The sequence below is a fragment of the Cryptotermes secundus genome, unplaced genomic scaffold (assembly GCF_002891405.2).
Source record: "Cryptotermes secundus unplaced genomic scaffold, Csec_1.0 scaffold1269, whole genome shotgun sequence".
Taxonomy (NCBI): domain Eukaryota; kingdom Metazoa; phylum Arthropoda; class Insecta; order Blattodea; family Kalotermitidae; genus Cryptotermes; species Cryptotermes secundus.
Genome location: NW_019720738.1, coordinates 411,799 through 437,079, shown reverse-complemented (window position 1 = coordinate 437,079; position 25,281 = coordinate 411,799). Strand labels below are relative to the sequence as shown.

The window sequence follows — 25,281 nt, the reverse complement described above, 5'->3', positions numbered from 1 at the left end:
AATAAAATTGAAGGGCTTACCCTCAACCTGACTGTCATGTCTAGGCAGTGCTTCATATGATGTGTCTCCGTGCTCTCCATAAATATAAGAAAGGCAAAGCTATATCTTTGCTTAATTACTCACCACTCCATGAAGATATATGAGGGAGTGTGGGTATAGCTGCACATTCTTAACCTTGGCACTAGATGTAGGTAAGTGGTCAGGTTGATGTGTGTACTGCATTACTTCCAGAGAAATGGCCCCCAGTACCCATTGTATAGGAGGCTGCTTCTCTGGGTATTTTGGAGAAGAGAAAACTTCTTGCTCTCTCAGAAATTGAACTTCAATTCCTCAGGCATCCAGCATGTAGCCATCCCATCTGTCACTGTGATCTTCATAGCAAAATTTTAAGATATCTACTGACCAGCTGAAGGGAACAGAATATGCCAAATGATGAAATGTTTGAAGCAATGTAATGTAAAAGCATGGGGATTCCTACCTTCTGTATAAAATCAAAATCTTAAGTTAATGTTAAGGAATATTATGGTTATATAGCATTCTAGCACGTGAAAATGGTTTGAACACTGTAGAGGGTCATTTGAACAGAGGCCGATAATATTATGAATGCCAGACCACATCATTTTATAACTGGCATTAATATATTTTGTGAGAGAGAAATGTGAGATTAAATATATGAAAAACAACATTTTGCACATTTATGAAAGTTAAAATATACATTGGGCAAGATGGAAAATACTTGTTTAACATTACATTTTGTGCAACAGTACTTAAATTGTAAGCACGGGGTCAAAAATCAACAAGTTTTCTTTGGATTATGAAACTTGAACTTCTTCCCTTTGTGACTGATTTTCTACCCTTGTTCTTTGCCTTGAAGTTTTATAAATTTTAATAATCGGGGAGTGCAAATTAACTACATTGCCTAGGTACGAGGTGCCACTTTAATCACGAGGATTTGTACCTTGCAGTTACATTTTTGTTAAAAAGGAAGTGCTTTGTCAGACACTCAAAATATTTTAATTGTGCGGGAGGGATTTAATATCTAAATTTTCCGCACATAGAGGAGGGTGTGACTTTGTTTCGTTCTACATTAATTACAATTTTCATTGCTGCATTGGGATAAAATTGTAACTGGAACGAAGTTAGTAGCTTTAGTTTTTGCAGGTTAAAGTGCGGCTCCATTTCTGCAGTCTCTATGCCTCGCCTGCGTACTGGCAGCGTTGTTGAACTTTCTGCCGCGAGGATGAAGTTCACGCTTTTTACCGCACTTTTCTCCATGGAGCTAAAGGCCAGAAGCAGGGATTTGTAAGCTTTCTCATTCCGACTCGTAGCGCGATACGTGGTGGTAGGCGGTGTTGCAGTGGTTATCTGTGTATGGCGGTGCTTCTGTCAAATGCGCTGTTTTGATAAAACTGTACAAGTAACAAACTATGAAACTCTTTGTGTATGCTGTAGGATGGTTTGTGTGGGATTAACCTTTAGAAGTCCATGGTGTCTTCAATAGGTAAGTCGAAAGAAGCGATATAACTTACTGCTCTGTCTAGAACAGTTAACACGGAATAATTTTTGTACACCATGACGCTAGAAGCGATTTGGTGTAACAATTCAACATATCAGTTTCACACTGTATGAAAGTTAAATAAGCCTGTAAAAGTGATCGTATTTTCCGTGACAGGATATCACTGAGACGATATTTGGGGGGGATTATAATCAGGCGAATAGCATGGTTGAAAAGCAGCAGGTGCGATGGAGATTTTGACACTCGATGGCTTCTACCGTGGTCAGAATCCTATGTGTGGATGGATGACGTGAAGACATTATTTTGCCTCCTGTTCTTCCAGAACTTATAAATGCAAGTTTTAGTGACGAATGAATGAAGGATTTATTACACCAGTTGCCGAAGCTGGTTTCTGAACGTATGTTATAATTTCATATATAGTCTTCTGAGTTATGAGAATGCACGAGAGTGATTGTCGGGTACCATCTCATAGGTTAAGAACAAACCATGCCGCCTAAATGCCATTTTGCATTTCGGTCCGAATTAAAGGTGACAATGTTAAAGTTTTCCCTACACTTAAATAATTAAGCATCATCCCATGAATACGTATGTAGGAGTGGAGGTGTAGCTCCACCATTCTTGACCACAATAATAGATGGAGCTGAGTGGTCAGCTTCACTCGCCTGTTGCAGTAACCCCGGGGAAAGATTCCCACCCCCCGTTACCCATTGGATCAGAGGCAGGGTGGGCGTCAGGGTCCGTCTGTACGATATAAATAACAGGAAAAATCTTTCTACTGCCGGGAATGGAACCCGGGTCGTCCAGCCAGAAGCCCGTTTCTCTACCGACTCACCTATCCTGGTGCTATTTTAGTTTACATTAGGCATAATAAAGTCACTTTTAGCGCATAGAACATCCAAAGTTTGTAACTCTTGCATCTGTCAGTGTAATTTCAGGAAGAAATGCTTTATGCGGAGTATATTACAACTCTTACCATTCGTTACGATATCACTTAATCACACAACTCATAATTGGTTAACTGGAGACAGATTTTGGTTTTCGGTTATGGAACCTTGGAAGTAAACCCTGTAATTTATGATGCATTTTATGATGTTTGTTACAGGCGAACGTCTACTTACGAACTTTCAAGAAACGAACAATTCGTATTTACGAACTGATGAATTGCGACTCCCAATTCGTTTAACGAACACAGAACCCCGCGTTTACTAACATTTTAACAAATTTAACGACGTAGTTTATGAAACAAATTCATCTTACGAAGATTCCACGTACAAACACATTATGTTCGCAAGTTGCGGTTCGCTTGCATTCGCATATCAGAAATGAAGTACATTTCACATTATTGCCTAAACACTGACTGATATCAAAGGAATGTACATAAACCCTCCTTGAAATCCTCAACTTCTCTTCGAGATATTTTTACTGAGTGGGAGAAAGTTTAGCAAGAAGCGTCTAACAGATCTTCACCCGGAGAAGTGACTGTAAATCTTGTTTCTACGCGAGTTTGAATTTAAACAACTCAAAACCCTGTCCAGTCTGCAGCCAACGCTCTGTTTCTTGTAGCTGTACTTGATTGTACTCCTTATTGGCATCGTTTCTTTTTGTACGACACAAATTAGCCCTTTAAAGTCCAGTGGTTAGTATATGTACCTTCTGGTTTAACACACCAGAACCATGCATTCTTCCCACAGAGTGTATCTGTGTTTCATACGATTCTCACAATGAACAGCGACTGTCTCCCTAAACCGTATTAACCCGCTGGGCTTTGTAGCTGAGACGTAATGTGTCTCGTGAGGTACGCACTGAATTCTTATATACTATTTAGAAGAAATTCAGTCTGTATCCCGTGTGGAGGCTGGGTCGAATACCTCCACCATAGCCCTGCGAGTTGTAGGAGGCGGCGAAAATGGATGTCTCGAATCTGAGACAGTAAAATATAGTCCCGAGTCCCACGGGACTCGGACCCGAGAATGACTGTGCTGGCGAGGACCAGCAGCAGTTACAAACGACAGGTCCATCCTCTCGTCAGAGAGAGCGCCCCACAACAGCAAACCCGCAACTATCTGCCAGTAATAGAAATCTGGTCTTGGGCCCCAGATGGGTGCTTGACATCAAGACAGACTGGCCTACTGACTGTCCGTCGTAACATAAGACTCGACTCGAATGGACTCAGTCTTTAAATGGTTAAAGAAAATGATAATAAAAAGAGCTCTGTCTTCTGGTATATAACGCCGTATAGTCCGTTGAAGAATCAACTGACGTTTCGGAGGAACATGTGGCCTCAATATTCAAAGCTAAAACAGCGAAACAAGAAACCAGCTCTCAACCGACTGCATTGCGTTACATTCCAGAAGATGGGAAAAGGTAAAGGTATCCCTGTAACAGGCCATGTAGGCCCATAGGGTTGTGAGATGTTGAGGCTCCCACATGTTCTAGACAATCGGCTCACACATGGAGGTGAGGCTGTCAACCTTACGCGCCAGTCACTTTTCACCCCCAGGAACATTCCTGGTACTCATCTCTGTTAGAGGCTGAGTCCATCTCAGGACCATAGTGCGGATAGAAAGAGTTGGTCAACTGAGAAATCTAATGTCCACATCGGGAATCGAAACTGTGACCTTCCGGCTTGTAGCATAGTGCCTCAACCAACTACGCTACTGCGTGCTCCGAAGCATTCGAGGGAACTTTATATTTTAGATCAAGTTTCAGGTTTTTGTTACTTCTCATATCAACTTCGATTTAGGAGCCGGGATAGCTCAGTCGGTATAGCGATGGGCTAGGGGCTGGACGGCCGGGGTTGGAAACCCGGCAGGGGCAAGATTTTTCTCATCTCCACAGTTCCCAGACCGGCTTTGGGGCCCATCCGACCTTCTAGCCAATGAATACCGGGGGCGATTTCCCGGGGGTATAGCGGACGAGGCATGAAGCTGGCCGCTCACCTCCATCTAGTTCCGAGGTCAAGAGTGGTGGAGCCATACCTCCACTCCCCCATATGTGTTCATGACTTAGCGCTTAATTAAGCACGGGGAGAACTTTAATGATAATTTTGGTTGAGGAATGCTAAATGTGCGGCTAATACCATTTGTACTTTATGAACCCACTGTATGCCATGTTTTCAGTTAACAAAAGAATAGAAGGGTTTTGGGAATTTCGTCTAGCCACAGGTTGAAAGTAAAGGTAAAGTTACTGCCGTAGTGAACGGTGTAGGGACTGCGTGGAGGCAAGTGCCTGCAGTTGTATTTCTGAGGTTTAGATGAATGTGAGTGTCCAGGTGCATGTACTGGAACCCCCACAACTTCCGGTGCCCACTGGAGCTTCCCACAGCCGGTCTGGAATTAGTGACGAAGACTTCCTGGCCCGCTCGGTAATCGAACCCGTGTCGCAGAGCCCCAACATCGTGCGGATAGAACTCCTGCTTCATATTCAGGAATTCCTGGGTTCAAACCTCGGCCCAGATACCGACTTTATAGAACTTAGGCGTCTCATGGTTTTCCTCAATCCCTCCAGGCAAATGTCCAGAGAGTATCCTAAATTAGACTGTGACCGCCTCCTTCCACATCCTTTCCCTCGTGAAGTGAGCTGCAAATGAACATTGAGGCGCTGACAGGGCGACCATGCCGGAATGGTTACTCTGTGTTTGGAATATTAGCTTCAGTAATTAAATTAGTAAACAGTTAAGCGCTTTGTCATACTTCGAGCTGATTTTACAGTTCTTTTCCTGTAAATAAATTACTCAACATGGACAATTAAGAGCCACGTCCGTGAAACAAGAATGTGCTGTTGCAAATTGTAACCTGGAAACCTCTTGCTTAGAAAGAGCGATTTTGAAATATGCTGCGTCCTCAAACCTTCATATAAATGCGAAGTTCAGCGCGATTTGTTTGTTGTGGAACACATTAACATATGCATAACATACGTGCATACGTGTCTGCGATTTGCTTGACTTAGCGCTGCAAGGATTTTCCTTGAAAAGTTGACGGTATCTCAGCTGTTTACGAAATGGAATCCGAAGGCTGATGACCACGTTCAGAAAACGAATCCCTGGTCGCCCTGTTTCTCTGATATTCTCCTTGCAGCAACGTGTACCTCTTCCCCATGCTTCCGGGAACAGAGGTTTGTGCAGAATTTGTTCAATTGCTATTGACTTGCTACGGGCTGGACGACCGAGGGGTCGGAGCTCGAGTACCGGTAGGGTCAAGAATTTTCTATTCTCCACTTCGTCAAGACCGATTCTGAGGTCCACCCAACCTCCTATCCAATGGGTACCGGGGGCTCTTTCTCCGGAGATGTCTCTGGACATTATCCATCGTCCTGTTTTTATTTAAAACACCGTCCTGAACAGGAAATACGAGGAATCCGCCCACACGTCCCTGATAGACCATCCGATCCGTCAACATAGCTTGGATATCTCTCCCATCTGGACTCCCGTTATCACAGCAGAAGTAAAACCACTACAATTACGTCCAGTGTAGGTTGAGTGGGAAAACTGGGGGTTTCTTATGTTGGTACCATACGTAGAATTTGTTTCTTTAGCAATGACTTCTATTCTGATAGTAGTATCACACTCACTCACTCACTCATGGAGCTGAGCCCTTCTTGAGAAGCCGCCAATTGTGCAGCCACTCAAGAACGTCCAGTATTTTATGGACGTCGAAGGTTCATTACCGTGTTCACAAAGCCCTCCACTGGTCCCTATCCTGAGTCAGAACAATCCAGTCCATGCCATCCTGGCCTATCTCTCTTGAGATCCATTTTAATATTGTTCACCTACTTACGTCTTGGTTTTCCTAGTAGTCTCTTTCCTTCTGGATTTCCCACCAATATCCTATATGCATTCCTCTTCTCCCCATTCGTGCTACATGCCATGGCCAACCCACGCTCCCTGACTTGACCATTCTAATTATACTTGGAGAAAAGTACAGGTTATGAAGCGCCTCATTATGCAGTTTTCTCCAACCTCCTGTCACTTCATCCCTCTTCGGTCCAAATATTCTCCTCAGCACCCTGTTCACTCTGATTTTAACAAGTGTACTGATGAAACAGTGCATGGATATAGGTGCTAGACCTTATGTATTGGGAGGTTTTTAATGTTTTTAATATTTCCCTTAACTCTCGCAGATGCTTTATGCTGTGCTTGGTTTATATACCCTATCTTATGTGGGTGCAGGTGTCCGGAGATAGAGACCAGTTCTATCGTTTTGACTCAACTGAGTACGTTTCACCTGAGGACGGAGACAGAATCCAGTCTCCGAAATGTTTTGTGTTTTAAATAGAAACACGACGATGGACAATGTCCAGAAAGACAGTAATTGTGACAATGTATGCTCGTTGCCGGAAGATTGGTATATTGTTGCGTATTTAAAGAGTGGCGGGCCTTGAAAAGCGGTAGTTTGAAGTCTCAGAACATTTAGCACATGCGTCCTAGAGTTCGTTGTTCCACTTTTGCGGGGTTATTATCCGTGGCTGCATGGTCATGGAAGCTGCTCACAGCTGAAGCGTCCATGCTCTCCTGCAGAAGACTTGAACTCCACTGCGCATGTCAGGGTTTGTTTACTCAGGAGTTCACTAATTCTCTTTCACAGTCAAACGAATTTTTAAACGATTTAATGTTTGGAAGTCACAAAGAAAGTTGAGGCGAAACGACCACCTTTTAAGACAGAAACATGAATTGGAGGGCAATATTGGTACTGAACTTAAAAACAATCTACTGTGACAGGTTTGTAGCCTGATACTTGGTTCATGATTTTCCTCAGCCTCTTCAGGCTGACGCCTCCTTTCCAGATTCTTCACTCGCCGTTCATGGCTGCACCGCGTTTTCGTCGACTTTATTCACTTAACCTCCGAAACTGGAAGAGCATGTTCAAATAACTAAAAGACCACAAGATTGGAGTGATGGTAAGGTTCTACGTTTATAATCCGGAAGGTTCCGGGTTCGAATTTCGTCCGGAATAATACATTTTTGCTGGATTTTTCATATATTTTCAGGCAGTTTCCATGATATCTTTATATCACAACTGTCTGCTTCCAGACAGTTACATACTGTTCATGATCGCCTTTCCATCTCATTCGGCTCTGGAACATGCACATGCAACGTCGTACTTAAACGACCTTATTATCAGCCGGGCGTAACCGGAAGAGGTACCGTGTTCGTAACGTGTTACTTTACCGACTGAGCTGCCGATAGAAGAAATGTAGGCACAGCGCAACACTTGCAGTGGAGTCGCTCGGGTTTATTTATCTCGGAAACCGCAAGATTTAACAGAAAAGATTATTGGCAATTGGCAATTGGCATTTATTTCCCTCTCCCTCCCACTTTGAAGCACAGTGCTGATGTCTCAGTGTCATGATCATTTTTACAGACGTGATCAGCTCGTCGCAAGGCTTCTACCTAAACACAGGACAACACAAACACAGAATAAGCACATACACACACCAAACATCCATGCCTTGTGTGGGACTCGAGCACACGATCCCGGCTCCCGAGCGAGCGAAGACAGTAAATGCCTTAGGTCGCTCGGCTACCGTGACCGGCTTGGACATAAATGCGCTTTTCGTTTTATCTCGACAACCTTTCGAGATATTTTCGCTTCCGATAAATAGTAAAAGTGGTACGGCAGTATGTGGACCGCGTAGTTTGGAATGATGCGTGGTGAATTACAAAGGGTTCATAAGGAAGCGTTCGTGGCATAATCGAAATATTATTTCTGCACCTGCCTGGAAAGGCTGAGAAAAACCACGACAACCCTCGTTCAGGGTAACAGATGTCCCAGCCAAAATTCGAAACGAGCACCTCCGAATATAGACCGCTACATCCTCCTGGTTCATGAGTTGCGTGCCGAGATCCATGTAGAATTCATATAAAGTGTATGTTGCTGCCTGTGTTGGCCTGTGTCAGAGTTGAAGTTGCATGCATGAGCATCCGTTCCCTGTCAACAGGCACATGAACATGGCGAAGGTGATAAACGTATTTGTTTTTAGAATTAAGGAGCCGGAACAGCTCAGTCCGCATAGCGACGGGCTGGACATTGAGGTTTCGATTCTAGGAGTGTCAAGACGGGCTCTGGGCCCCAACCAGTGGGTACCGGGGGCTATTTCGCGGGGTCACTCGGCCGGGGCGTGAAGCTGACTACTCACCTATATCTAGTGCCAACATCAAGAATGCAATCTGCTCCCCCATACGTCTTCATGCCGTGGTACTTGTTTAATTAAGCACCGGGAAAACGTTACCCTATTTTTCTTACTCTTACGGTTTCGAGCGGTCCGGAAATTGGTGGATGTTAAAGTAAAGTAAGTAAAGGTATCCGTGTAACAGGCCGTGGAGGCCCATAGGGTTGTGAGATGTCGAGGATCCCACATTTTCTAGAAAATCCGCTCATAGATGGCGGCAAGGTTGTCAGCCCTACACGCCGTCCGCCCTTTACTCCCAAGAAGATTCCTGGTACTCATTTCTTTTAGAGGCTGAGTAGGACACCAATGGCCATAGTGCAGCTGGAAGGATTAGGTCAATTGAAAAAAAATCAACTACCTCATCAGGACTTGAAACCGCGACCTTCCGGCTTGTAGCATAGTGCCTCAAAAGTTCAGCTTATTGTGATTAGTTTTGGCCGTGAAGTGTGGATTCCGACAGCGGAAGACAAGAACACCTGTGGAACATTAGCGCACGGCGGTGACCGGATGTTGGAATCCTTCGAATCGATGTCGGGACAAGTACTGGAAAGCGACGCTCCCAATCTGGACCGACCGGACGAGAAAGTACAGCTCTCTGAAAGCAATTAACAGCCTTCATATTTGTAGTGCAGACGTGCCTCAGATTGAAATTCGTTTCTTGCTGCAGACAAATACAACTCTTCTGTGTCAGAACTCGGACAGGCCGACAGAAGACAAGACTTCTTATTTTTCACATCTCAATGTTACAACCGTTTACAATCGTGCAGTTCGAGTGCAGCCTGTGGAGCTGATCCCTTCCTGTCTTTGCGTCAGACCGTTCAGTTCGGAATGAATTAAGTGTGGCAGTCGACGTACGCACGGGGGACCTTAATTTCAATTGCAAACAAGTTCATATCGGTACAAGCCGATCCGTTATATACAACTCGACATGTTTGTTTTCGCTTTCAGAATCAATTAGTGCTCATAGTCTGTTTGCTTACCAGTGGACACGTCTTTCGTATTGTTACATATGTAAACCGGAAGGTTACTGAGCAAATAACAACTCTAATTTATTTTTGAAACACTTTAAGTAGTGGCGCTATTGAGTATCTCGGAATATTATGGAGCTAATCCTTCCAGCCGCACTATGGCCCTGCGGTCGACTCAGTATCTAACAGAAATGAGTACCAGGAATCTTCCTGGGGGTAAAGGGCGGCCGACGGATAAGGCTGACCTCACCGCGATCTGTGAGTGGACCGTCAAGAAAATGTGGGAGCCTCGTCGTCTCACAACTCTATGTTCCTCCACGGCCTGTTACAGGGATAGCTTTACCTTTTACCTGTGGACTGTATGGTACTTTTCTTTAATGCGACGCGGACAACATAGAAAACGGGAAAATTAGTGGGGATACACAGACATCAAGATCTCATAAACCTCCTAACACAAACCTGGGGAGGGGGGGACACAAGAAATTCTGCGAAGAACTAATCGCATGCGTTCGCAGATGGACAGACAACTAGGTGATTTCATAAGCCTCCTTTTATTTATTTATTTATTTATTTTTTTTTTAAATAAAGGAAGTAGGCTGAAAATGTAATTTTCATGTGAATATTTTGTCGAGTCGATGTTTTCTACCGCGGACCGAATAGAGAACATCCAGAGATATTAAGAAAATTGCTCAATACCGCTGCTAGCGCGTAGTGTGGCATGGAGTAATTGCTTCATAGTGGTTGCTTACTTTTCTGCCCTTCAGATGGAGGCAGTATCTTCCTCCGAAACGTTTTCTGGAACTTGTACCGGTATGTACAGTGTAACATTCCAGGAGGTAGTGCGTTCACTAGAGAGACATGTAACTTCTGACTGGAAGTATTTTGCCGCAAGCCAGCGGAATCAGCTTTTCGAACGCATCTCATTTATTACCAGAGAGCAAGAGCGAATGACTGTAAAACAAAAGAGCACAGTTTTCTCCTTGTGAAAACAATGTAGCAATTGTTGCTCTGATACTTTCTTTCCCTACGACATACTTTTGAAACGTACTGTACAACCTGTTCTCTTCTGGCGACCCACTAAAACCGTGCACATGATGAGTTGTATCAGTTGATCCAGTGTTATTGAATGCCTGTCCGGTAGTTGTGCAGATCCCGTTTCTTTCCCACAGTTGGTGAACAGGTGTCCGCCATATTTACTCTCCTGACACTTGGCTTTCATTGTCCAGTCCAGCCCCTCCTTTCGGTTGTGCAGTTTGTTAACTGCGTTTGCTGCTCCTTCGCGTGGTTGCTTTGCTTCTGATCCACCGGCTGCTTCTTGACGAGTTGATAGTCACAGGAGAGAGAATAAATAAATAAACAAATAAATGTAAAGTACACCATGAAGGCGTATGGAGGAATGGATGTAGAGATCCACTTTTTTTTTTACCTCCGTACTAGCTGGAGAGGCCGTTCACGGTAGCCGTACGGTCTGAGGCATGCACTGTCTTCGCTCACTCGGAAGCCGGGACCGTGGGCTCCAACCCCACACAAGGCATGGATGTTTAGTGAGTGTATTCGTTTATTCTGTGTCTATGTTGTCCTCTGTTTAAGTAGAGGCCTTTCGACGAGCTGGTCACCTGTCCAAGGAGTCCTACCATGTGTGAAAATGATTACGGAACTGAAAGATCAGTCCTATTCTTCGAAGTGTGAGGAAGCGGAGGAAAAAAGAACTAGGTAGAGAAGAGTGCTCAGGTATACGCACCGGCCGTATTGCCCCCAGGAATAGAGCCCCAGGTACCCATTGGATAAGAGTCTGGGTGGGCCTCACACCGGTTTGGACGACGTGGAGAAGAGACAATTCTTGACCCTACAGGGACACGAACTGCGAGCTCTCGATCGTCCAACCCATAGCCAGTCGCTGTACCGACTGCGCTATACCGTTTCCTAAATAAATAAGCCGAACTGAAGAAGACAGAATGAGGGCTGTCAACACACGTGATGCGACGCGACGCGACGAAAGAGGATCCACAGTAACGTGACCAAGTAACACAGTTCGCATTTCAGGCTGGGCCCAGTATTGATGGCTCAAGACAGTTGTACTGCAGACAGTTCCGCTGTCTCTCAGGGTTTCTAAAGGTCTGCATCTGAATGTCCTGCGTTTGTTTGTTCTGCTGTGGGTAGGCGCAAATATATCGCCCGGAGATTTAAACGCTGGTATAGAGAGAGATCTGTGAACCAAATGCAGTGAACAGCTGTAAGTTACATCGCGTCTCATAGTTTATCATTATTAATTTGTCATTCTCTGCTGTTCATGTAGCTGGTCACGGTAGCCGAGCAGTCTAAGGCATGCACTGTCTTCACTCGCTCGGAAGCCGGGATCGTGGGTTCGAATCCCACACAGGGCCTGGATGTTTGGTGTGCGTATGTGCTTATTCTGCGTTTATGTTGTCCTATGTTTAGGTAGTTGCCTTTCGACGAGCTGATCACTCATCCAAGGAGTCCTACCGTCGGTAAAAATGATCACGAAAGTGAGAAATGAGCCCTATGGCCCAAAGCGGGAGCGGGAAGAGGAAATAATAAAAATAACTGATCGTGTATTTCTATACAACAGAATTATAAAGATGCTGCGTGAGAGTATTGTAACACATTGCGCCGTTAGATTGATGCATACGCTTATTGCGGGTGGTACTAATTCTGCCGGTAGTTGCATGTGTCTGTCGTTAGCTGCTGGAAGAATATCTCAAATTCAGTACATTTTCTCCCATTGCTGGATATTACGATGTTACGGTTTGTTTGTGAGAGGCTGCGGTTTCGTCTGCTGCTCTGTTATTACCGCGCATCAAGAAAACTTGACTGTCGTCTCCGGTCTCTACGTATGCAGGGCCCTGACATAGATCAGGCGGCTAATCGCCGGGTTCGATCACAGGTCAATTCTTGTAGGCTTTATGGTGGACAAAGGGGCACTGGGTCGAATTTTCTCCGAGTTCTTCGGTTTCCGCCTCCAATTCTCCTTCCACCAGCTGCTCTACATTCATTAATCGTTTGGCGCTATGTGGTCTCAATACTGACGGCGTCGTTAAAAACCAACAAAAATAACAACATAAGAGCCGGATAGCTCAGTCAGTATAGCGACTGGCTATGGGCTGGAAGACCGAGAGGTCGGAGTTCCAGTCCCGGTAGGATCAAGATTTTTCTCTTCTCCAAGTCGTCCAGACCGGTTCTGGGGGTAAAGCGACCGGGGCGTAAAGCTGACTAATCACCTCCAAATAATGGCGAGGTCAAGAAAGTGTGGATCTATACAGCCACTCCCCCATACGCCTTCATGGCGTAGTGCTTAATTAGTTAAGCACAGGGCAACTTTACGTTTTTTATAACAATATAATGATGCAGTTTCATGCACTCTATACTATTTGTACACTGATGAGTACCAAGAAGAACGGTGATTCTTGCCGTGTTATGTAAATTTCACGTAGGCTACTTTTCTACAGCTTACAGTAAGTAGCATGAGGTATGCGCTAGCGTAGTAGGTTGAGGCACTATGCTACAAGCCGGAATGTCGAGGTTTCGATTCCCAGTGAAGTCACTGGATTTTTCAATTGGCCTAACTCCTCCAACCGCACCGTGGCACTGGGGTCGACTCAGCCTCTAACAGAAATGAGTACCAGGAATCTTCCTGGGTGTAAAGGGCGGCCGGCAAGTAGGGCTGACAGCCTCACCGCCATATATCAGCCCATTTTCTAGCAAATGTGGGAGCCTCGACGTCTCACAATCGTATGGGCCTTCACGGCCTGTTACCCTAAATAATGTAGAGAGGTTTTATTTGCCATTTGAATTATTTTGGAAGCTTTAGGGGCGCCTATGCACAGTTTTATGAAGTCACAAATTGAAGATGCATAGAACCAAGTTGGAAACAAATGAACCGCGCACTGCGCCATGAGGAAAACATAGATACACTCCTCAACACATACCAAGATCTCCCGTTGAATTTCAAAGCATTCTTGAATGAATGGGCTGTTATATAAATGGCTTAACTGTGCTTCTTCTGCGCCAGCCATGTTGTGAAACTTGTTTGAAATTCAGGAATCAGCAGCGTCTGAGAGAGAGAAAGAGATTGTTGTACAACCGATCCCAAGGCCGCCTGGCATATCCACGTTGGAATTCATTGCTTCATTACCTTCTTTTTATGACGATATTGTACACCGTGCATAACATGAACGCGTAATGGAAAGATCATATCCGTCCACACATTTGCCCTCATGTTTGGTTACCTTTGTTTGACCCAATTGCAGTAAAATAATAATAATAATAATAATATCTTCGCAAGTGTTTTAACATTCATAAGGCCTCTGTATATATTGGCATATTGAAGCAGACATTTGAATCGTTCTTTTGTTTTAAACCCGACGCCATCTTAGAGTCTCTGCTTATAGGGTACTTACTCCGAGGCCATATTTCACAGCAAGTAAGTAGCAAAGAATTACGACATAAGAATCCATGTCACTGTGTGCCGTTGCGATTCTGAACTGTAAGGCTAACCTTACGGAGGCATGTGGAATAGACTTAGTATGGAGCAAGACTTCTCATGATTCTTTAAGCCTTATTGGATGCCATATAACTGTAGCAGGTTAGATTTATATATCGTGACGTAACATAGACCCACGTCGCGTCGCTACGAGCGCTGGTGCGGTTGTCGGTTTTCGTTTCTGCAGGTGCGAACTCTGTCGACTTGTTGGTTGCGTGTAGCAACGAAAACAAATGAACTGCACGTTGCGTAACCTTGATGGTGCAGTAATAGCTTCTGTGGCTAGTGAAGAATGAATTGGACAGGATTTGGAAGGAAGAGGTCGCCGCCTAACAGAGGTACAGTACCCCCTCGCTAATCCGGATGTAGGATAATCCAGATTGAAATATGACAAAAGAAAAACGCTGTTCACGGTTGTGTACATACTTGCGATTTAGGAAGGCAGATGAACGACTCGTCTGTTCAGACCAAACTTGGCAGTATTGAAACTCGCATTACGTTCCAAAACAAGTGCAACTTCCGAGCCTTGTATCGTTGAATTAATGTGTTGTCTTTTTAAATGTTTTAAATAAAGGTTCTGCAGTGATTTTTTTGCGTTTATTTTCATTAGTATTATTTGTATCATTAAATTTTCATTTATTTGTGTTGTAAGTATTTTATTGTCTTTTAGGGTTACTTTTTGCTTCACTAATCAGGGTTATCGCCTGATCCGGACAACCTACCCTCCCCAGTTAATCCTGACTTAACGAGGATTTCCTGTACTATCCAGGAATTTGCACGGAGAGAGTAAGAAACAGTACGCAAAACCTCAGTTAGGATAGCCGGTGGCCCGGCAGAGATACGAACTCGGAACCTCCCGAGCATTACCGCCAGACTCACCTGTTCAGTGAGCAACTGTTGATTTGCTTCCAGGACGGGCCGTCTCGCCCCAAAAGGGAGCGAATCCCGCCTGAAAGCGTGTCAGAGAAAGCTGCACCGACCGGCTGCTACCATGGCAACCTCTCGAGATTGTTTCTGATGAAAAGTCAAGGCCCCATTCACATCCAGTCCGACCTTCATATGGAGTTTACGCACATTTCCCACTCTTCGGTGCGTGCCGCTCTGTGAGAAGCGCCCCCCCCCACTCTGTAATATATTTCCTTTCTAATCATTGCCTTGTGTTCTTTTAGATTTTGCATCTCGTTCATGGGTCGACTGCTGGCTGCATACGGAAGCTAATGCCGTCTTTTGACATTGAGAATGCTGACGGTGACATATTGCTGTTAAACGCATAACGTAAGGCCAAATCAGGGCTGTTCAGCTTCAAATAACGGTTCGAATTGTATTGTACTTAGTACATGCGCGCGTCACCTCGTTATGGGGCAAGAAATTAAAAAAAAGTTCATTATACAGTCATAGTTCGGACTTACGACTTAATCCTTTAAGAGCCCAGTGGTTGCCATACGTACCACCCGTTGTAACATACCAAAACTCTGCATTCTGCCCACAGTGTGTCTATGTGTTCCGTATGGTTCTCACAGCAAACAGCGGCTGTTTCCCTAAACAGCAGCAACCGGTTGGGCTTTGTAGCGGTGACGTAATGTTTCCTGTGAGGTACGGGCTGTATATTATTTAGAATAAATTCATTCTTCAAAGGGTTAATGCTTTCTAGAAAAATGGCCATAAGCCGAAAACTTCTGGGTTGATTATAATATGACACGCGTAAGAGTGTTATATCTTTTGGGATATCACGCCGTGTAGTCCGAGTGAACCGATGTTTCGGAGGAACATATCGCCTCCATCATCTGGGTCGAAGAATAAGCCAAATAAGAAAGCGACCTGGAACAGATAGCGGTCTCCGCTTGTTTGGAGTTTTATTATTATGTGTCATGTGAAATCTAGGAGCGGGGATAGCTCAGTCGGTATAGCGACTGGCTGCGACTTGGACGGCCGGGTTTCGATTCCCGGCAGACTCCAGAGTTTTCTCTTCCGCGCAGCTTTCAGGCCGATTGTGAGGCCCACTCAGCCGCCTCACTCCCTGAAGGCAAAGCGGCCGGGAATGAAACTGACCTTTCACCTCCAACTAGTGCCGAGTTTAACAACACGTGGATGTATACATCCACTCCCCCATACGTCTTCATGGCGTAGTGCTGAATTAGTTAAGCAGAGAGACAATTTTACAAGCGATATCAGTGGCCAAGCGGTCTAATTCATTAGATATGTTCTCCCACTCAAGCACTGGGACCGTGAGTTCGAATCCCACTCGAGATATTGAATGTCTGTGTGCGTTTCTTCTGTGTTTGTGTTGTCCTGTATGTCCAAGGAGTCCTACCGACTGTCTGTAAGATCCATAGTTACAAATTAAGGGCATAGGGGGTAGTACGAAAGATACAAGCGAAGAAGAAGAAGAATGAGTTAGTAAAGAAAGGGATTGATTGGTATTCTTATTCCCCAGCCATAATAATAGTTCAGTAGAACTAAATGCGGCTCGCGAGCCACAGTTTCACCACGTCTAGGCTGGTTCTGTGGCCCACCCAACTACCTATCCAATGGATACCGGGATCTCTTTTTGGGGGTGAAACGGCCGCGTCGTCAACCTCCATTTATTTCCAAAGCACAGAATAGTGGATGCATACCTCCACTGTCCCACACACCTTCATGACGTGGTGTTAAGTTGGGTACAGGGCAAAGCGCAGGACATTGGCAGGGCCGCGGAACATGACTAAAGAGCACCTGTTAAACAAGTTGTGGGGCAGGCTGTAGGGGTCATGGCAGGCAGCGATCTGGCGTCAGGGCTGCGCCGTGCACTCTGCTTACCGCTCGAACCTGTCCCGTAGTTCACGCCCACCGCAGAGTTTCGCCCAATGCAGACACGACACAGAGAAATTTCCCTGCAACTTGGTTCTGCACTACACCGCACTTCTTTCAGCCTTACATCGCGATGTTAGGAAGGTAAGAAAAGGGTAAAAGTTGTCCCTGTGCTTAAGTAGTTAAGCACTATACCGTGAAGACGTATGGGGAAGTGGATGTATAGATCCACGTATTCTTGACCTCAGTACTAGTTGGAGGTAAGTGGTCAGCTTCACTCCCCGGCCGCTTTATCCCCCGGTACCCATTGGATACGAGGTTGGGTGAGCCCCAGAACCGGTCTGGGCGACGTGGAGAGGAGAATATTCTTGACTCTACGGAGACTCGAACTCCTACCCCTCGGCCGTCTAGCCCGTAGCCAGTAGCTAACCCAATTTGCGTCATCCCGCGTCTTCAATGCTAGAAAGAACAATAAACTCATCATTATTTTCTGGTAGTTATTTGAGAAACTGTACCACAATGCGGAAGGTTGCGGATTCGATTGCCGACAAGGTCATTGGATTTTTCAATTGACCTAATCCTTCCAGCCGCACTATGGCCCTGGGGTCAACTCAGCCCCTGACAGAAATGAGTACCAGGAATGTTCCTGGGGGTAAAGGGCGGCCGGCTCATAATCTCACAATCTCACCGCCATCTCTGAGCCGATTGTCTAGAGACAATTTGGGAGCCTCGACATCTCACAACCTGTGGGCCTTCACGGTCGGTTACAGGGATAGCTTTTTAAATCATCTTAGAATATATTTCATAACTTGAGTAGGCAGCCTTGCGGAAGGCAGCAGGAGCCATAACTTGTACTCCTCGCCAGTTATCGGGGAGAAAGGGAAATGCGAACAGGATTTTGGTAGGAGACCCAAAGGAAAGAGACCACTACGATGACCTAAACATAGATGGATAAATACTAATATAATTGGTCTTAGAGAAATAGGATGAGGGTTCTGGCTCAGGATAAGGACCTGTGGCTTGGTCTCGTGAATGTGGTGATGTAATTCTTGTTCCGTATAAGTTTTTGCAAGTCCCTGAGTGTCTGAGCAAGTATCAGCTTCTCAAAGAAGGACTCAGCTGAATGTTGTCAGTGAATTCAAGGAGCTGTCCCGCATAGCGATGTTGGGTCCCGTCTCATGTTGAAAGTAGGCTAGTTACATTTTCGTGATACTTGTTGTTTCAAAGATAATTACTGTAGAATTCGAAAGTGCGTTTTTTTTTTATATCTGTGCAAAATGAACCCATCTTCCGCGCTTAATTCTTGAAATATGTTTCGTCCTTAACTCGGCTTACAAACATCCTAGGATATCCTACAACAATCTGCAAAGACAGGAGCAGGTGGCGGTCTGTTGTGCCCTTCTTGCGGGATGCCGATATCACCGTAACGGTAGAAGAGAACTCGCATCTGTCAGCAGGAAACAGATTTAAGGGAGGTCATGGCTCAAATCTCCATGGCAACCACTGTGACAGCCACTTGTATGTATTTCACGTGAGCGAATCGAAATGTAAAATTGTCCCTGTGCCTAATAATTAAGTAACCGAATATGAAGGTGTGTGGGGAGTGGAGGTATAGCTCCATTCATTGATCTCGACACTAGATGGAGGTGAAAGGTAAGCTTCACGTCCCGACTGCATTAACTCTCAGGCTACGTCATACATGTCTTGACTAGGCAACCTTATAGAATAGCCACGTGTTTAGCGAGATAACCGGGTATAGCGATTTTGGTTCCTATCTTTCATTGAAAATAGAGTCTAGTAACTTTTCTAACGATGACGTAACGTTCTACGTCACTGTAAGAAGAGGACACCCTCAGAGATGATTCAGACCCACTATAAGACCTACGTGTAGATGTGAGGATAATATTAAAGTGAATGTTAGAGAAATAGGGTGTGGATTGGTTTCGTTTGGCTAGCGGGCAGGGACCAGCGACGCGGAGTCTGTGTTGATTCTTAATGGAAAGTTGCCATTTTAGCAGCCATCCCGTGGCACTAGAAGTGGTTCTTGTTTCAGCTTGTCGAGAGAGCGTTTACTGCCGTGCGGTTGGAACTTTTCTCGTGCCTAACAATGAAGGAAATTTAATCGTTTTAAGCTCTCACCGCTCTTCCTTCCCTCTCCCCATTGTTGAAACGGAGCGTCTTTTAATATGGGATAATTACTGCTTAGTAGTTTCGGGGTCGCCATTGTTTGGTATGTAAGCCTGTCGTGCGGCAGGTGGTGAAGGGGCCGCGCAGGCGCACTGTGTATATGTACGGTCCCGAAACCGGTCAGGCTGACTCACGCAGTTATTTGAATGATTCATTGCTGATACGAGAGGCGGTATCGTGTTTTCAAACAATCGACGTTTCGGACTAACTTACGACCTCAATCTTCAGGACCTTAGAATAAGCCAGACAAGTAATAAGCTTCTTATAAGATTTGAGGTTTTCACCGCGGTGACTACGAAGAAAGCAGTCATCTGGGATGTGGCGCAATGTAGATATTGTGTTAACCGACGTTTCGGAGGAACGTATCGCCTCCATATTCAGGGAAAAATAAAAAATAAAATCCGCAAGCGAAGAACCAGCATGAGCAGGTGCAGGAGGCGATACGTTCCTCCGAAACGTCGGTTAACACAATATCTACATGTCGCCACATCCCAGAGGTCTGCTTTCTTCAATAAGCTTCTTGATGGTTACTTCCTTGTCTTATTCTTCGGCCCTGAAGATAGCAACAGTACGTCCCTCCGAAAAGTGTGCAAACTTATACCAGACTACGCGACGTCACTTCTCATAACTTGTTTCTCTGTTTATTTCTGGGGTTCCTAAGGATCAAAGAATCTTGAAACTGTTGCACGAGGTGTGATGCATGCTTCTGCAGCCGGTGCTGACCTCTGAGGAGCGCAGAGTTAATGAACTGCGATATACGGAACGTGCTCTGTTGAAACAGATGAAGCAAGAAGGAGCTCTCACCTCGAGGTATGGGAAAGCTGTCCCTCCTTGCTGAAGACTTTACCAGAACATGCCATCGCACTTTCCATCTGATGGGAAAGGTCAAACACCTTTTGCTGACTGCCTGCTGCATCGGCCGTCATGGTCTTGTGGGGAGGGTTGCCTTATCTCGCGGACATTTTGACTCTAGGAAGATTGAAGGAAAGCAGTATAGGCAACAAGCATACAGAAACATACGTACCATCCTTTAAACTTTAATAATGTACATTCCCAAAATATTTACTTACCTGGCATTTGTTTCCCCATCTCGGTTACTGTGGAGTTTGTTATCGTCTGGGATGTGACCTCGGGTAGCCTGGTAGAGGTTTATCGATGTTTCGGAGGAATATATTTCTTCCATTTTCACGTTCAGTCAGTCATGAAACCAGTAAGCAGAACAGCACCGGCCTTTATCTGCATGAACAATGACACCCTACAAATTTCTCCCCTGAAGAGGGAGGTAACAATATTTGCGAAACACCGCATGGTGCAAAGACGCAGGGAGAGTAGAATCAGCATGAACAGTGAGCCTCAGAACTTCAGTTGTCAGTAATTCCTTTCCGCGAGTAGCGTCTTCCGGTGGCCGACGCGACGCTTCTCCCCACTGTGGGAACGCTGGCGAGTGAAAGTTGTCTGCGGCCCCGGTCAGCCATTCCGCGGCGCCGCAATTTCCCTCCTCATATTTTACTGTTTATTTCTTACGTCCTCATTCATTTGCGTCTCTTTCCTTCCTTTGTTTGCACAACCTTTGAATCGAGGTTCGATTTCTGGGAGGGACAGGAAATTTTTGTCCCCTAGACACCGTCCAGACCGTCTCTGGGGCCCAATCAGCCTCCTATCCAATGGGTACCGGGGTTTTCCCCACGGGGTTAAAGCGGCCGGAACGTGAGGTTGACCACTCACATGCACCTAGTGCGTGTAGCTGTACCCCTACTCCGCTACACGCCTTCATGGCGTGGCGCTTAGTTAATTAAGCGCGGGGACAACTGAAGCTGGGAGCGCTCTGCCCGTTGCATGATAACGTGAGAACCTGCTGCTGCTTTTAAGGATCTTGTTGCACGGGAAACGTAGAAACTCGCGAGAAAGTGTAAGATCATAAATTCATTGGCCTCTGAACGAGAAGTCCTGTCATGGTCGAGATGACATCTTTGCCTTTCCGCTTCTGTTGTTAGCCTGATGCCATCCCACGTTACGTTTCACTTTACCATCAGGAGGTCTTTTCAAAGCACTTCAGCTGTCTTGTATGTTAAACAGGCAGTGATCTGCACAGCGGGCCCGCAGAGGAGACAATGACATCCTTTGTGTCTCCTCCAACCTCAGCATAACGATTACGTGACAGCCCGCTTTTTTTTTTACCGTGAAAATATTCCTTTTACTCTTGTGTATTTTTCTGTGTATATATTTCTGCTCGTAAATTTGAGTTTATTTCCTTATAACTTTAGAAAGTTTTAGACATCCTTTTATAACAATGATTATTACGTGGTGAGTTTATGCAGAAAATTAGAAGGCAGGGGATGTAAAGGATCACGAATGGTCAATAAAAACCACGGAAGCTTAGGTCGGAGGGGGGGGGGGAGTCGACATAAAACGAACATTTTTTTCCCCGTTCTTTCTTTTACAATTATGACCAAAAGTTATGTAGACGGGGTTTGGATTGACAGTTGTATTTATTAAAAACCTGCAGCGCGTAACTACAAGAAACTACAACGCTATCGCTAGTGCACTACAGCATGTAACAGTTCTCCTCAGCCTGCTTTGTCTTCACCAGTCGTTGCCTCATGACGGATCCCAACAATATCCTCTGCTTCCGTGCTCACTTTCTTACCGGCTGGCGAATGTCCCGCAACTGACACCTTGCTCCAAATGTCGACTCTCAACTCTGTAACTGAATTCTAGGCTTCTTTTGCTTATAATATCTCGGCACGTACCGCACAGAAAACACCGTTCCTCTGTTGCTGTTTCCAGTTGTTGCCGTTTGCGAAGCTGTTGCCCACTGACGGCGATCTCTGCTGCCTTCACAGTCCTTGCCTTGAGTAAATAGCCCGCGATATGTAACTTAGTATGGCAACTTTTGAAGTCACAAACACAAGTTTCCTAAACAAATTTTGGTTAAAATTAAAATCTCTTCTTTCTTTATTTCTTGGCGCTACGGTTCATAGAGCTCCTACGAGATTTTCCTCTTCTACATATTTTAAAAATTTGGGGGAGGGAAATCTCGACGAAGGTGTGTGGTCCAGCAACTGTGCAAGGGTTCACAGAATCAGCTTACGAAGTATGGCGACCGGCTACGGCCTTGACGACAGAGGAATAGGGTTCGATTCTCGACAGGCGTAACTTTTTTTCTCTCCTCCGCAGCGTCCACACCAGCCCTGGGACTTAACCAGCCTCCTGTCCAAAGGCTTTCGGAGGCTCTTTCCCCGAGAGTAAAGCGAACCACTCACCTCAATCTAACGGCTCTAAACCCACGCCCTCCCACAAGCTTTCACGCCGAGATGCATAATTCTGCACCGGAACCGCGTTAATGTACCCAACGTATGTAATATAAATTTGTGATTCTCATCAGGGGCCATGTTTCACGGGGCACGCGGTAGCGTAGTTCGTTGAGGCATAAGATATAAGCCGGAAGGTCACGGGTTCAATTCCCGGTGAGATCATTGGATTTTAAATTGATCTAATACTTCCAGCCACACTATGACCCTGGAGCGGACACAGCCTCTAACAGCCCTCGCGTGAGGCTGACAACATCACCGCCATCTGTGAGTCGATTGTCTAGAAAATATGGAAGCATCGACGTCTCACAACCTTGTGGGCCCTCACGGCCTCTTACAGGGAGAGGTAAAGGTAAGGTCCCTGTGAATAACTAATTAAGCACCACGCCATGAAAGAGTAGATGTATAGAGCCACATTTTCTTGACCTTGACACTAGCTGGAGTTGGGTGGTCAGCTTCACGCTCGGACCGCTTTCCCCCCCTGGAAAGACCCCGCGGTACCCATTGGATAGGGGGTTAGGCGGACCCCAGAGTCGGTATGGACGGCGTGGAGAAGAGAAAATTCTTGACCCTACCGGGATTCGAACTCCGACCCTTGGTCGTCCAGCCCATACCCAGTCGCTATACCGACTGCTATCCTGGCTCCATATAATATACAGGCAGACTTATAAACTGATGGGGGAGGAACACTCGTTCAATTATCATCGAGGATGAGAGAGATCTGTAATTTTCGCGGGTGTTCATATCTCTTCCTGTTCNAGTCGACCCTAGGGCCATAGTGCGGCTGGAAGGATTACGTCAATTGCAAAATCCGGAGACCTTATCGGGAATAGAACCCGTGGCATTCCGGCATGTAGCATTATTATGTGGCAGACAGGTAAACTTATAAACTGATGATGGGGGAACATTCGTTCAATTTTCATCGAGGATGAGAGAGATCTGTAATTTTCGCAGTGTTCATATCTCTTCCTGTTTTGAATACGGAAGTCGTACACACAGCGCTCGCCCAATTTTGCTTAATGACCCCGAAAAGTACACAACTTGCGGGGTGACGGTAATATTCGACATGAAGTGCATGTCCTATTCTTCTCTGTAACTGCTGTCAGGAACATTTTCTGCTCCGTTACATGTTGAGCGAGTGCGCCCGGTTGCACAGGAGGGTGTTCGTATAACACGTCCTTCATATTCATTCAATTTGAACCAAATATGGAATATGCAACCATAATTTAACGAAACTCCCCGATGTCGAATTTCATGAAAATTCGTTCTGCGGTTTCTATAATTGCTTCATTCCTGACAGGCAGACGGACAGTTGGAATTTGTCGCGTCCCGTAATGGAGAAATGTCTGAAAACTGAAACCCTTTGTGTTTGAATGGACACCCTAGCCGTCATGCAACCGGACCATTCATCTACCTGAATTCATTGGCTTGTCAGCACGGCCTTTCATCTCTTCACCAGCAGATGTCAGTGGCAGTTATAATGTTCAGTAAAAGCACTTTTCCGAAGTTTTCTTCTTAGTATGTGATCTGGTTTGTAATGTTGACTAGAATGCATGAAGAGAATAATATTTTAACAGATAATAGAACAATTTTTAAAATATACTGTTAAGACAGATTTATTTGAGTGAAGAATGCTTGTATATCCCGCAGCTGAAGCTATGCGTGATAGGTTATACATGGGATGGTTTGTGAGTTAGTTTTTACCTTTGCGCAGCGGCAATATCGTAACCAATGAGGTGTATCCGAGGTGCGATTATTGCTAGTTGAAAACTTTAACCAATACCCCGCCAGATCGACGTGAAATATCGTCGGTGATGGCAATTTTTGAATGCTCCTACGGGGGCGAATTTTCGTTGAGCGTACTGCATGTGAGTTAACTTTGTATTGGAGACAAAACTATTTACGTGTTGTTTGTTTGTTGTGGTTTTCTGTTTTAATTTTCTTTCAGATCATTGGTCTTTTAGAAGTGCATGACATTATTGTGGTTTTACGGGTTGAAACGCCGCGTAGTTCACAAGGAGCCAAAGTTTTCGGAAGTACATACTGCTTCTATCTTCATAGACAAATAGTACCAAATAAGAACCAGGCGATAAGCCGAGCGAACTGTTCGTGGAAATCCGACCTGATATAGGCGTTTATTCTGCTAACACTGTCTCTACGCACAGACGAAACAGACAATTGTCACTCTTCCACTGGCTCTGAGTCTACGTACAGACGGAACAGACAATTGTCACGCTAACACTGGCTCTGAGTCTACATACAGACGAAACAGACAATTGTCACTCTTCCACTGGCTCTGAGTCTACGTACAGACGGAACAGACAATTGTCACGCTAACACTGGCTCTGAGTCTACATACAGACGAAACAGACAATTGTCACTCTTCCACTGGCTCTGAGTCTACGTACAGACGGAACAGACAATTGTCACGCTAACACTGGCTCTGAGTCTACATACAGACGAAACAGACAATTGTCACTCTTCCACTGGCTCTGAGTCTACGTACAGACGGAACAGACAATTGTCACGCTAACACTGGCTCTGAGTCTACATACAGACGAAACAGACAATTGTCACTCTTCCACTGGCTCTGAGTCTACGTACAGACGGAACAGACAATTGTCACGCTAACACTGGCTCTGAGTCTACATACAGACGAAACAGACAATTGTCACTCTTCCACTGGCTCTGAGTCTACGTACAGACGGAACAGACAATTGTCACGCTAACACTGGCTCTGAGTCTACATACAGACGAAACAGACAATTGTCACTCTTCCACTGGCTCTGAGTCTGCATACAGAATGAACAGGCAATTGTCACGCTTCCACTGCCTCTGAGTCTA

General features: G+C 45.3%; 1 protein-coding gene and 1 non-coding gene across 4 annotated transcripts in view; both read left to right on the top strand.

The window, feature by feature from the left end:
- The first annotated feature begins 1,308 nt into the window (after window positions 1-1,308).
- LOC111873247 overlaps window positions 1,309-25,281 on the top strand; it is a 65,121-nt gene continuing 41,148 nt past the window's right edge. For all 3 annotated transcript variants that reach the window (XR_002844368.2, XM_033755037.1, XM_023867796.2), the window contains exon 1: window positions 1,309-1,501. The gene's annotated coding sequence lies outside the window, so the exon portion shown is untranslated. The remainder of the gene's footprint in view (window positions 1,502-25,281) is intronic.
- Window positions 24,140-24,280, top strand: LOC111873398. The gene has a single exon (XR_002844382.1). It is a non-coding gene; the product is annotated as a U4 spliceosomal RNA (small nuclear RNA).